Source organism: Abramis brama (assembly GCF_963993115.1).
Source record: "Abramis brama genome assembly, chromosome: 7".
NCBI classification, from domain to species: Eukaryota; Metazoa; Chordata; class Actinopteri; order Cypriniformes; family Leuciscidae; genus Abramis; species Abramis brama.
Genome location: NC_139969.1, coordinates 33,772,799 through 33,785,818, shown reverse-complemented (window position 1 = coordinate 33,785,818; position 13,020 = coordinate 33,772,799). Strand labels below are relative to the sequence as shown.

General features: G+C 39.1%; 1 protein-coding gene across 3 annotated transcripts in view; it reads right to left on the bottom strand.

The window, feature by feature from the left end:
- gjc2 (gap junction protein gamma 2) overlaps positions 1–12,742 on the bottom strand; it is a 114,227-nt gene extending 101,485 nt beyond the window's left edge. For 2 of the 3 annotated variants that reach the window (XM_084120557.1, XM_084120559.1), the window contains exon 1: positions 12,647–12,735. The gene's annotated coding sequence lies outside the window, so the exon portion shown is untranslated. Of the gene's footprint in view, positions 1–12,646 lie in introns of all 3 variants that reach the window. The other variant, XM_084120560.1, reaches the window with a different exon arrangement.
- Between the last annotated feature and the right edge of the window lie 278 nt (positions 12,743–13,020).

Sequence of the window (13,020 nt, the reverse complement as noted above, 5' to 3'; positions counted from 1 at the left end):
TAATTCAGCAGAGCTAAATAAGGATCTGATTGGCTGTCCACTCCTTTCTTGAGTAGTAGCTTCACTATGTGTACTTCTTTCTCTGCCTTTCCATTTGACTGTGGATATAATGGGCTCGATATCACATGTTGAAACCCATATTCCTCAGCAAACTTCTGGAAGTCTTTGCCACTGTAGCACGGCCCATTATCACTGCAAAGCACCTGTGGAATGCCGTGTCTCGCAAAGATGGATTTTATGTGTGTTATCACACAAGCAGCAGATGTACTGGGAAGCAACGAAATCTCTGGATAGTTTGACAGATAGTCTATCACAAGCAAATAGTTCGTCCATCCAGGAAGAATAAGTCAGTCCCAACTTTCTGCCATGGTTCATCTGGTGGATCAGTGATGATCATTGGGTCCTTCTGTTGCTTAGCATGATGCTTCAAGCAAGTATCACAGGTTGACACCATCCTGTCGATGTCTGCGTTTATTCCGGGCCAATAGATTGCAGTTCTAGCTCTTCTTTTACATTTTTCTGCTCCAAGGTGTCCCTCATGCAGTTTTTTCAACATTTCCTGTCGCAGTGACTGAGGGATAATTATCCTGTTCTGTCTCAGCAGAAGCCCCTTGACAACACTCAACTCTATTCTGATGTTGTAGTACTGGGCACATTCTCCCCTAGGCCAACCTTCATTCCGATGTGTAATGACCAACTGCAGACACGTATCTTTCTCAATCTCCACTGCAATTTGTTTGAGTTTTGCATCTGTGACTGGAAGAGCTTCAGCTACCATGTTCACATGCTGAGTCACATCAGCCTCTTTGGGACTTTCACATTTTCCTCTCTGTTCCGCAGCTCTGGACAGAGCATCTGCCAGAACTAGATACTTCCCTTGAGTGTACATTAGCTCCATATCATACCTCTGCAGTCGCATCATCAGTCGTTGGATTCTTGGAGACATTTGATTCAAGTTCTTGATGGCTATTAATGGCTTGTGATCTGTCTCTGCCACGAATGTCGGTAAGCCATACACATAGCTGTGAAATCTCTCCACTCCATACACCAAACCCAGGCACTCTTTTTCTATCTGTGCGTATCGACACTCAGACGGAGTCATTGTTCTCGAGGCATATGCGACTGGCCTCCAATTCTCTCCCTCCGCCTGCAGTAGAACTGCACCCGGTCCATCTTTGGATGCATCTGTCAAGATCTTTGTCCTCTTTGTTGGGTCAAAGAACATCAGCACAGGCTCTGTAGTGAGGAGAGTCTTCAGTCGTCCCCATTCTTGTTCATGATCAGCTGTCCATTTGAACTCGCCTTTATCACGTAACAGTTCTCTCAAATAAACTGTTTTTGAAGACAGGTTTGGTATGAACTTTCTGACAAAATTGATCATCCCCATCACTCTCAATACAGCCTTTCTGTCTGTGGGTCTGGGCATTTTGAGTATTGCTTGTATTTTACTCTTGTCTGGTTCCACACCCCCTTCTGACAACTTATCTCCTAGGAATGTGATTTCCTTCGCTCCAAACTGACATTTGTCCTTATTCAGCTTCAGCCCATACTTCCTTAATCGCTGTAGGACGTCCATGAGCCTCTTGTTGTGCTGTTCTATTGTGGATCCCCACAATACAATGTCATCCACATAAACACGCACACCCTTGATGCCTTTAATTATGGGTTCCATAGCCCTGCCCCTGTGGAATACTTCATGCTGTCCTCATGTAGTTTCAGCTGCCAAAAGCCCTGAGATGCATCCAGCTTTGTAAAGAACTTTGCACCTGCCATCTCACTTTTAATTTCCTCATGTGTCGGAATTTGATAATGTTCTCTCTGAATGTTTGCGTTTAAGTCCTTCGGATCCATACACACACGTAGATCACCATTGGCTTTCCTCACACACACCATTGAGTTAGCCCACTCTGTAGGCTCTTCCACTTTTTCTATGACTCCTATTGATGTCAGTCTTTCCAGCTCTTGCCTCAGCTTATCACGAAGTGGTACTGCAACCCGTCTTGGTGCGTGGACTACTGGCTGCGCATCTTTTTTCATCTGTATTTTGTAGGTGAATGGTAATACTCCAAACCCTTCAAATATGTCTGGAAACTGTTCCACACTGTTCTGTGTTTCCCCATTATTTAGGTGTATATTCTTCTTACTAGACCCAGGTCTTCACGTGCCTTGTCTCCCAACACAGAATCATGGCCATCTGGAACAACCACGAACATGATTTGATGTTCACCGTTTTTAACTTTTATCCTGATAGTGCATGTTCCTTTTGTTGGAATATTCTGCCCATTATAGGCTTTGAGTTGCACCGTTTTCTGACTTGTACGTGGCTTGATTTTCATTGCTCTGACATCATACTCCGAAATCAGATTGACTTTTGCTCCTGTGTCTAGCTTGAGTGATACTGTTACTCCATTTATTTCCAGAGCAGTCATCCACTTGTCCCGTGCAACACTATTCACATCAGTCTGTTCTGTTCTTTCTTGACTGATATCAGCCTGCTGCACCATTCCAACGAAGAATGTGTCACTGAGGGCTGTTTCTTCCACTGCATGCACACGCTCTCTTTGACTTTGTCCGCCCTTTGAAAAGCATTGCTTGGCAAAATGATTCTGCCCTTTACATTTGGCACAGACTTTGCCATAGGTTGGGCACTGTTTTGGCAGGTATCTTTTGCCACATCTCTTACAGTTAAACAGTTCTTTCTCCTTTTGCTGTTTCAGTTTACTCATTCTGCTTTTCTGCATCTTCTCTGTTACTGCAGCTACAGCTGAACTGTCACTCCCACTCAACTTTGTGTTGTCACCAAAGGTTTTAGCATGCTGAAGAGCTATCTCACTGGCGTGACATATCCACAGTGCTTCATTCAAGGTTAGCTCTGTCTCTCTCACGAGCCTACCGAACACAATTTGGTCACGTATCATTGAATCTTGCAACAGTCTGAAATCGCATGTCCTAGCTTTCAACTTTAAATCCATTAAGAAACTGTCAAAAGTCTCTCCTTGTTGTTGTAGACGAAAACGAAAAACATACCTTTCAAAAGTCTTGTTTTTTTTCGGTGTGCAGTGTGAATCAAACTTCTCCATTACCACGTCGTATTTGCTTTTGTCCTCGGCCTGTTCAAACACGAGTGTGTTAAACACCTCTATCGCCTGAGGTCCCGCGACGATGAGAAGCAATGCAATCTTGTGTGCATCCGACGCTTCATCAAGGCCCACTGCTTGCAAGTACAGCGCAAATCTCTGTTTAAACATGCGCCATTCGTGATCAATATTTCCAGTCCAGTTCACAGCGTCAGGTGGTTTAACACTTTCCATGATGACTGTCAGTGTTGGTGATCATCACCACTCCTGGTACCACGTAATGTTTCTTAATTCATTAAAGAAACTGTTTTGTAACAAAACTTATCTTTTATTCACTTTCAGGTCGCGAGCAGGAACAGCAACAACACATCCACTCTACCGCTTCTCAGGCTGCATACTCTACCGGTAAGTGTAATACTACTGACACCTAGTGGTTAATTTCTGTACTCACATCTACAACTACACTATTACTACACTATGCACTTTGAATATGTACAATTCTAATTGCTGTATTTTCTGTTAAAGTTGCTGTTAAAGTTAAACGAGAAAAGATTCTTGAAAGCTAATGGAAGATTAAAAGCCATGAACCAATATCTCGTCTGTTCACTGTCTGTCTATCTGGATAGAGAAGTGACACATCTAGTGAGGACAGAACAGATATACACATTAAGATTAAATATGCCATTCTCATTAATGGAGTTAAGCACTTATATTACATTAAATCATTACTGAGAAGTTACAAAAAAAGTATATTCTAATAAATAGAATATATATGTTGTGGATGCGATGCTTTTGAACACTTTTCCTGTGGCATGTTGTGTTTGAATGTTTTAACTACAGCGAGGATTGCTTACCATGATAATAGCAGATTGTCTGAGAAAATATTTTCGTGCAAATAATGCACAATAAGGCCTATCTGTTTCCATTAAAAATATAAATCACTTAAAGGGGGGGTGAAATGCTATTTCATGCATACTGACTTTTTTACACTGTTAAAGAGTTGGATTCCCATGCTAAACATGGACAAAGTGTAAAAAATTAAGTTGTACATTTGATGGAGTATTTTTGTGCCAAAAATACTCCTTCCGGTTTGTCACAAGTTTCGGAAAAAATTTTTTTAGTATGGGCGTGTGTGACGTCAGTTGCGGCGGAATTTCCTTATACGGGTCCTAAGGGCACTTCTCCCGGAAGGGCGCGCGCGCACCATAGACTGTAAAAAATATGGACAAAGCGTCTGTGACGTCACCCATAGACTTTCTGAAGAACGGGTTTGAAGCCGTTTATGGGGTGTATGGGCGGCGCCATCTTGGAAAATCTTGGGAAATCCTAACCCCGCCCACCTTCTGACGCAGCGCGCGTCACTCAGCTCGCTCTGCTACTCCGGTTATCTCTGTGTATATTTTAGGCAACAAAATATGTTATAAAACACCATACTTACTCTTTTCGTTTTCATTTAAAGAAATCTTAAACATTATAGCCACACAAATGTGGTTCAGGCAACGCGTATTGATTATATTCACTGCACATAACGTTTGCCTATTTATAAAAAAAACAAAATATAAAACACAAACCTGCCTCTTTTCGTTTTAAATATAATATAAAAATATTAAACATTTTAATATGGTCCAGGCAATATGTGCATTTGTACTAAACAACAGATGTTGCAGTAAACAACATTACAGATCATATTCGTTGTATTAAAATTTAAAATGACAAAACTCAACCCAGTCTCTTTTTGTTAAATTTAATTTTTATCAATATTAGCCATTATAAAAGTAAAAGGTAAAGTTACAAGAAGCTATACAAATAAAGCAAACAATTCAGTCAAACATACAAAGTCAGCGCTCTAGTCTAACCATACAACGGTAAAGTTAAATAGCTTATAAAGTTATGAAACTTCCCCTCAGCCAAAACGATTGGCCAGGGAACAAATTATAGATTCACGAAACCAAAAATCGCCCGTTAGATATAGACAAGACGAATTATATCTCATGTTTAACCACTACAGAGACGCCAGAGACAGCGGCAAACCTCAGAACGACTAGCCGAGGAAAGGCTGTTCCAGGCGGGGTACATGAGCGCCGAGCGCCCGGTCATCGCTGAATCTCACAACTGGATACAATTTTCATAAATCTTTATAAATAAACCACAGATTTGAGCTTTAAACAACTATATTCTCGCCTGAAAAACTCTTAAAACTACATTTCATGATACAGAAACAGTAGTATTATATGTCAACTGTATTAAAAAATGGGGCTTCTTTATGTTGTCATTCTCCGTGGCGCTGCCTTGTCAGCTGTCAATCAAGCTGTCAATCAAAGTTAACCACGCCCTTATTGTCATACATTTTATATCTAAATACGATCTAAACTAACGAGTTAGAAAAAAATTCACAGCCCTCATGGTTGTCAGGCACTCGGAACCTATCGAAAAATACAATAAAAGTCCATGGGACCAACCTGTAAAAACATGAATTTATGCTGTGAAAACGGACATTTTAACATGGGGGCTATGGACATTTGCTCCCTTTTGGGACCTCGCCCCAGCGGATTTTCGATGTATTGCAGTTTTTCGCACTTCGGGTAGGCTTCATTTTTCACATCAGAATGTTGCCGCTTGGCGCGCACCCGTAGGCCAGAGCGAGAGAGCGAAAGCAGTACGCCCATCAAAGCGCTGTGCTCTGCTTTAGGGAAGTCATCGGCTGCGCTGCAGTCACAGGACTTTGTTTGTTCCCTGCATTTCGACGATGATTGTTTTATAAACAAGGCCCAGTTCGACGCCGGATTTGCAGATCATCTAATGCTTAAGGATGGAGCAGTCCCAACGATAAAGGTTCACTGTCGTGCGTTGGAACTGCAGGCGGTGAGTAAAACTGCTTCAAATGTCTGTGTGTTGTTAGCTATCGGCGCGTAAGCACCGCCCACACGGCACGCCTGCAGCCGCTCGTTTTTTTTCCGGAAAGACTCGGTACAGCCTATCTTTCTTTTATAAATATAATAAAACTAAAGACTTTTTGGAGATATGAAGGATGCAATACTACTGTATAGGTACTCAAGATTAACATGAGATTGACTGAAACTGAGTGTTTCACCCCCCCTTTAAGAATACTATTTGGCCAGTGAAAAAGATTGAGAAAAACTTTCTCTGAAATGTATTTTATACTATTTGATTTATTTATTCAAAAACAAGGCAAGGATAGGCTACTAAATGATTTTTAGCAGTTTAATATGACGGCACGTCCGTATCTTATATTTTCCTAATGTCTTGTACCGTTAAACATAGTATCACGTGGAAGAATAGGCATATGCAAATGATATGCAGATGAGGATATGCATAGAAAAACGAGGTGTTGTAAGCTTTATATATGGTTATTTCGGGGAGGAGACGCATGTGCGCATAATCTTCCGCTGACTGGGATTTATTAAGGGAATTCTGCGCAGGTTCTGGTGTACGCACGGTTTTATAAGTCTGAATATTTATGGCTTTCGGGCGCACATACACTTTTAGTAAGGATCCTATGCACAGTTTTATAAATGAGACCCTAGGTCTGTGGTGTGGCGCAACTCGGTGATCACGTCAGGGGAGAGACCCTGACCCTGGTGCAAGTCTCCAGCAGATCGGCTTCGTATACTGGGAGCTGGTGGGCTATGGCCAGAAAGTAATCGCTCGTCCAGCCTTCCACAAGCCATCTCTTCACTCCCTTGGTAACTCGAGCCAGCCTGGCGCTCCATTACCTCCACCAGCTCAACATACGTGGGGCTGGGAGGACTCAGCCATTTCAGCCCCTTCACGAGTCTACATCCCTACCAGAAGCCTACGATCGCTCAATGAGCGACGGCTCGTGGTTCCATCACAGAGAGCCACAAAATCACTTTACAGAACATTCTCATTCATGGTTCCATGCTGGTGGAATGCTCTGCCCACTCTCATCCGGAATGCAGAATCCCTGACAACATTCAAAAGACAACTGAAAACTCATCTCTTCCGTGAGCACTTAACCTAAAAAAAAATAATAATAATTAAAAAAAATCTTTCCTTTAATCCTCCCTTATCGGGCTTATGCTACTCTAAACAATGCCTGAACTTTGTATTTTGAGCACTTTTTGCGTTGTTTTTTCCTCTTCACGATGACTCGCTTATCTTAATCCTAAATTGTAAGTCGCTTTGGACAAAAGCATCTGCTAAATGACTAAATGTAAATGTAAATCCTGGTCGCACTAGAAGTGATGTCATAGCTGTCGCTGGCCAATACAATTGCCGTGATTGTACAGTGCTTCAGTCATCAGTCACACTGAGGCGTTCCCCAAAGTGTCTCGGGACACAGTGCCAGTTCCCTTTGAAAGGGAACTCTGTGAACCCTACAGGGCGATCTGCACACGTTTACATACTCTTTTTCAAAACTGTTAAACTTAAGTTCAAATCCCAATACAATACAACAATGAATAAGACAGCAATTTGCTACATTTCTACAGTAATACCATATTAAAATGAATTCCACATCTAAAAAATTTAATATTATCAAAACAATTAGATATAGCTGAACAACTACACAGCTGTTAGTCTTTCAAATGTCATTATAAAAGGGGGGAATTAGGAATAATTTTGTACTGTAATTTAAACATGGACCATAAAATAATGAATTCACTGCAGTCATTTTTGTTTTGTAAAGACATTTTACAAAAGAAAACATTGTATAATGCTACCTGTTAGTGTTTTTTAGGATGTTGTTTGAGTGACAAAGTGTGTTTGTTTGGTGAAAACTGTAATTTCAAATTCAAAATGCGCTAAAACTACCAAAACACTACAAAACACAAAATGTCTCAAATCAACTTACATAACACTAGCAAAGGTTGTCATCCCACAAAACTTTATCACTCATAAAACAACGATCTAAATGATTGTTCATATTGTTAAGAATTCCCTGCAGTACAAAATACATAGTCCGTTTACATTTCAGTACAATTTTTTTGTTTTTTTTGTATAGATGGTAATAAAATTGAAAGACTGTGTAGGTGTTCAGCTATATCAATTTTTTCATGTTACAGTTTTTTTCTACAATCTCTACAATAAATTTTACAAAAAAAGTTGTGTAATGCTACCTATTTTTAGTGTTTTTTTAGATCATTGTTTTATTAGTGACAATCAGGGTGGGAATTATGTAATTTTAGGGGCAAGGCCATTTGGCCTCCACCTTTTTTTTTTTTTTTTAGGGGCACCAAGGCCATATGACAGGGCACAAAGGCCATCATACAATTCGATGGTTTTCCCATTCAGATTGATAGCATAACATCCTAATTTGTAATAAGACATGGATTATGACTTTTTTAATAAAAAAAACATTTTTTAATGAGAGAGAGAGAGAGAGCGCCATTACATCCAGAAGGTATACACCCTCACACAACAATAGAAACAACATAAATGCCAATAAAAGCATTCAGAAACACCACAAATGCCAATAAAAGCATTCAGAAACAACACAAATGCCAATAAAAGCATTCAGAAACAACACAAATGCCAATAAATTAATAATTTCCTGCATTGTCGAACCCTATGTGTCGAACGCTCTTCTTCATGTGTTTCAAATATGGACTATAATGTTCAGTAGAGCGCCCTCAGGCTGCTGGTATGAATTGAAAACACAGCACATCAGTATACAGCGCTCATAATGATTACATCGACGCATTTGGCTATAAATTCAATAAAATATTATTCCTGTCAATAGAAATCTGATGTAAACTGAGAATATATCAATATTTCTCCAAATCTGCACACTTTTGATCTAAAAGCCTTGAGGGACGTTGTTTTGTGAATCGCTTTCATGACGACAGCACAGGAGTTTTTTTATGAATGGGAGCGTCTGACGCTCATAATTCATATTAAAGGTATCGACTCATTTTTGCATTTCATAACTCCTGACACAAATTAAGACATAACTGTCAATATAAATTTCTCAGAATACAATAGTGGTCAAATACTGAAACGTGAGTCTTATATCTTTTTAATGATGTAAGTTATAGTTTGTCAAGGTAATAACTTTAAATCTTATAGTAACTTTGAACTATTAAAAAAAAAAAGCGCTTCAGTGCGCCGACGCCGTTAACGTTACCTCTGGAACCTTGCATAGGGCCCTTTTCTGAAAAGGACACTTATCTACTAGCAAATAGATTTTGATATTTTTAGGTCAAACCGTTCTTGTCTGTCAGTCATATAATGCAGGTCTATGGTCACGGTCTCAAAGAGCATCCACAGAGTCCAAATTAAAACAATTCCCCATCGTCCAAATTAAACAATTCCCCATCGTAAGTACACATTGATGGCCTAAGACACGAAACGAGCGGTTTGTGTGAGAAAACGAACAGTATTTATATCGTTTTTACCTCTTGTAACACAGCGACGTCCAAGTGATCTGAGGGCGCCCGCGCTTCCTGCTGTGTGACGTGTGCGCAGACTGGTGCATAGATAGACATATAGATTTCGCCTTGGCTACGGCAGTTCATGAACGAATGCCGTAGCCAAGGCAAAATCTAGTGTATATATCTGTGCACCAGTGTCGACAACAGAGTGTCGTTCTTCTGTTGGTGCTGACGTTACATGCTTCTTGCACTGCTGTTTTGATGCGTGAGATCATCGATGTGATTATGACACTGCACCTGCGCGAATCCACAAACTAATTGAAGTTCAGAGACTACTTGGGTGGAACTTGGACAGGGCCAGGGCACACAGGCCACTGTGGCCGTACGATGATTTTTTTTTCACGGGGCATGAAGGCCAAAGTGTAGGGCAACGGCGGCCATGGCCGCGTGGCCGCGGTATAATTCCCACCCTGGTGACAATGTGTGTTTGTTGGGTGACATCCTTTGCTAGCGTTATGGAAGAATGAGTTTATTTGAGACATGTATGCGTCACTGTCACTGTCATCTGTTAGTCACCATCTGCACTACATGTCCCATCATCCTCTCCGGCTCACACCTGCACTCACTCCACCATTACCCGCACCTGCTAGCGATCATCGTTATCACCTTGTCTTCATTTTTCAGTGTATTTAAGTTCCTATCTGTTCTATGTTCACTGTCAGCTATTGTTTGACATACTGGTTGTTATTTTGAGTTACCTATTAAACAAATTTGTTACCTTTCAATTATCATTGTCTTCATTGGATCTAATTCATGACAGAATAACCGACCTACAAAATGAACAAGGAGGACTGCGTTTCACAGAACAGCCGGTCTCTGGAGGATTATGTGGAGGATTACCTCGAACTCCATCATGAGGCGCACTAGGACGATGAAACTCTAAAACAGCATTTCTGGAGCGGGATGGACGATATACTCGGCCAGATGCTGTTGTTGGGGGAGGATCACCTTCCTTTCATCGAGTTCGTCGTCTGCGTCTTGCGGGTGTGCGCATCCTCCCTCACTGTGGGAGTCATCGAGGACAACGAAAACATGATCTCCGACTCCCCAGGACTATCAACACCTCCTGCAGTCATTTCTCTGCCCGCTCCAGAGATAACTCTTCGTCCCAGCCCGGAGTGTCCCATCATCCTCTCCGGCCCACACCTGCACTCACGCCACCATTACCCACACCTGCTAGCGATCATCATTATCACCTTGTCTTCATTGTTCAGTGTATTTAAGTTTCTCTCTGTTCTATGTTCACTGTCGGTTATTGTTTAAGTGCACACTGTTTGTGCGTTGCACGCTGTCTCGCTTGTTAGTTGTTATTTTGAGTTGCCTATTAAACAAACTTATTATCTTTCAATTATCATAGTCTTCATTGGATGTAATTCATGACAGTATGACCTGTTTTGGTAGTTTTAGTGAATTTTGAATGTGAAAATAACTGCTGTGCCAAGTTGAAAGAACTGCGAAGAGTTTTCGAAAAGTCACATATGAGAAATGTGCCTTAGTGTTTTTAAAAATAAACTGCAATATTTTGATTTAGATTTTAGTTTTATATTTTCGTCCTTTATTTTACTTTTAAAGTTTTTGTCAGTTTGTTTAAGGATTTTTTTTTTTTTTTTATGGGTTAAGGATTTTTTTAACCTGTCCTGTTATTTTAGATGGGTTATGCTAAATGAAAATGAGAAATGTTGCCTTGCCAATTAGCTGAAATAAAATACTGTTTTTTGTTTTGTTTAATATATTATTGTCTGTTTATTTTCAGTAACAGAATTTATGGTTTTAGTTTTTAATTATATTAACCCTGCCAAAGGCATGTTTTTCCATCTTCTACAGAGTTGAAGAATGTTGCAATGGACTCCTCTTATGCCTTCAAATAATATAGTTAGATTGCAGTTTCTATTAACCAGGTGTGAATAGAGTATTAAATCATGCTAGTCTTTTTCAATCCCTATGAAAATAGTCTTGGTGCATTGCTTACAACTTAAATGTGTTTGGCAAGGCTGTGACCTGCCAGATAGGATGAATCTAGTAGGTGTATCAATCTGATATCCAAATTATTCTATTTTGTGCATAAAAAGAAACAAATCACCCTGATAGTTTGATAATAGTTTACAAGGAAACATAAAAACAATTTAATTAACCACTACAAATATTAAATAATGTTACAAATATATATATAGACTACTGGTCAAAAGTTTTAGATCGGTAAGATTTTAATGTTTTTATAAGTCTCTTCTGCTCACCAAGGCTGCATTTATTTGAAAAAAAACAAAACAAAAAACAGTAATATTGTGAAATATTATGACAATTTAAAATGACTGTTTTCTATTTTAATATATTTTAAAATGTAATTTATTCCTCAGATGAAAGCTGAATTTTCAGCATCATTACTCCAGTCTTCAGTGTCACATAATCCTTCAGAAATCATTTTAATATTCTGATTTTATGCTCAAAAAACATTCATTATTATTTTCAATGTTGAAAACAGTTGTGTACAATTTTTTTTCAAAATTCTTTGAAGAATAGAAAGTTCAAAAGAACAGCATTTATTTAAAATATATTTTCTAACATTATAAATGTCTTTACTGTAACTTTTGATCAATTTAACTCATCCTTGATGAATAAAAGTATTTATTTATTTTATTTATTTCCCCCTCCAAAATAAAATTAAAATTCATACTGACCCCAAACTTTTGAAGGGTAGTGTTACAAAAGCTTTCCATTTCAGATAAATGCTGTTCTTTTGAACTTTCTATTCATCATAGCGTCATGAAATAAAAATGTAAAAAACTGTTTTCAACATTGATAATAATCATAAATGTTTCTTGATCTTCAAATCATCATATTGGAATGATTTATGAAGGATCATGTGACACTGAAGACTGGAGTAATGATGCTGAAAATGTAGCTTTGATCACAGGAATAAATTACACTTTACTGTATATTCACATAGAAAACAGCTGTTTTAAATTTTAATAATATTTCACAATATGACTTTTTGTTTGTATTTTTTAATCAAATAAATGCAGCCTAGGTGAGCAGAAGATACTTCTTTTGAAACATTAAAAATCTTACCGATCTAAAACTTTTGACCGGTAGTGTATATAAGATGTAAAAAAGTACTCTTCCAATAGTATTTTTCCTTAGTACAAGCAAATCACCTACCTCTCCATAGTGATGGCAGATCTTCTTAAGTCTTTGTAAAATTACTATGAATTGATCACAAACCCACAAACTTTGACTCTATCTACACAACAAGGCGAAAAGAGGCACAATGGATCATTTTCCCTCAAAACCATTCACTACCAAGTACAGGCAGTGACACACAGGAGCAACACCACAAGCCAATAGATCCATTGTTCTCCCTTCTGTTTGTGTTTCTTTTATTGTGGTTTCCAACATGATTCTGTCACAGAGCCATCATCTCAGTTACAGTCTTCAACCCTTTAAAGGCAATGGATTTTTTTGTTTAAGTCCTAAAAGGGGGACTAATTTTAACACTAATTATGGTAGATTGTTCAGTTATGTTTTTCTAATGG